Here is an 816-nt window from a genome sequence, read left to right on the forward strand (position 1 = left end):
CCCCTCCATCGCCCCGCGCCGCCACTTCCGGGTAGCACAGTCAACCACGTGACCCCCGTGACGGCGGCTCCGCAGGGTCAAAAGCGCTCGCGGCGCGTTCGGCTCGGTGGGGGTGCCCCGGGGACACCCCAAAATGCGCCGGTGCCGGGACCCTCCCGGACCCCCTGTGGCGCTGCCACCTCCCCCCGGTACCGGGCCCGGGCTCGGGGGGCCTCGCAATAAACCCTCACCCCTAAATCAGCCCTCCCCGGGAGTCTGTTTTCCCGCAGAGCACGCGGCACAGTCGCGATATTTGGGGTTTTTCTTTCTTTTTCTCCACTTTACCCTCCTGAGCGCGGCTCGGTGTCGATCCCTCCCTCCCCGCAGCACCGACCACGGTTTGCAGAGCCGAAGGTTTAATCCTGACCTCTCCGCGGTCAGAGCATCCTCTGGCAGCTGGAGCACGGCGGGGATGCAGAGTTGGGATGCAGATTTGGGATGCAGGTTTGGGATGCAAGTTTGGGATGCAGATTTGGGATGAAGGTTTGGGATGCAAGTTTGGGATGTGGATTTGGGATGCAGATTTGGGATGCAAGTTTGGGATGCAGATTTGGGATGCAGGTTTGGGATGCAGATTTGGGATGCAGGTTTGGGATGCAGGTTTGGGATGCAGATTTGGGATGCAGATTTGGGGATCAGGTTTGGGATGCAGGTTTGGGATGCAGATTTGGGATGCAGGTTTGGGGATCAGGTTTAGGATGCAGGTTTGGGATGTGGATTTGGGATGCAGATTTGGGATGCAGGTTTGGGATGTGGATTTGGGATGCAGGTTTGGGA

Source organism: Parus major, chromosome 26, assembly GCF_001522545.3.
Source record: "Parus major isolate Abel chromosome 26, Parus_major1.1, whole genome shotgun sequence".
Classification (NCBI taxonomy): domain Eukaryota; kingdom Metazoa; phylum Chordata; class Aves; order Passeriformes; family Paridae; genus Parus; species Parus major.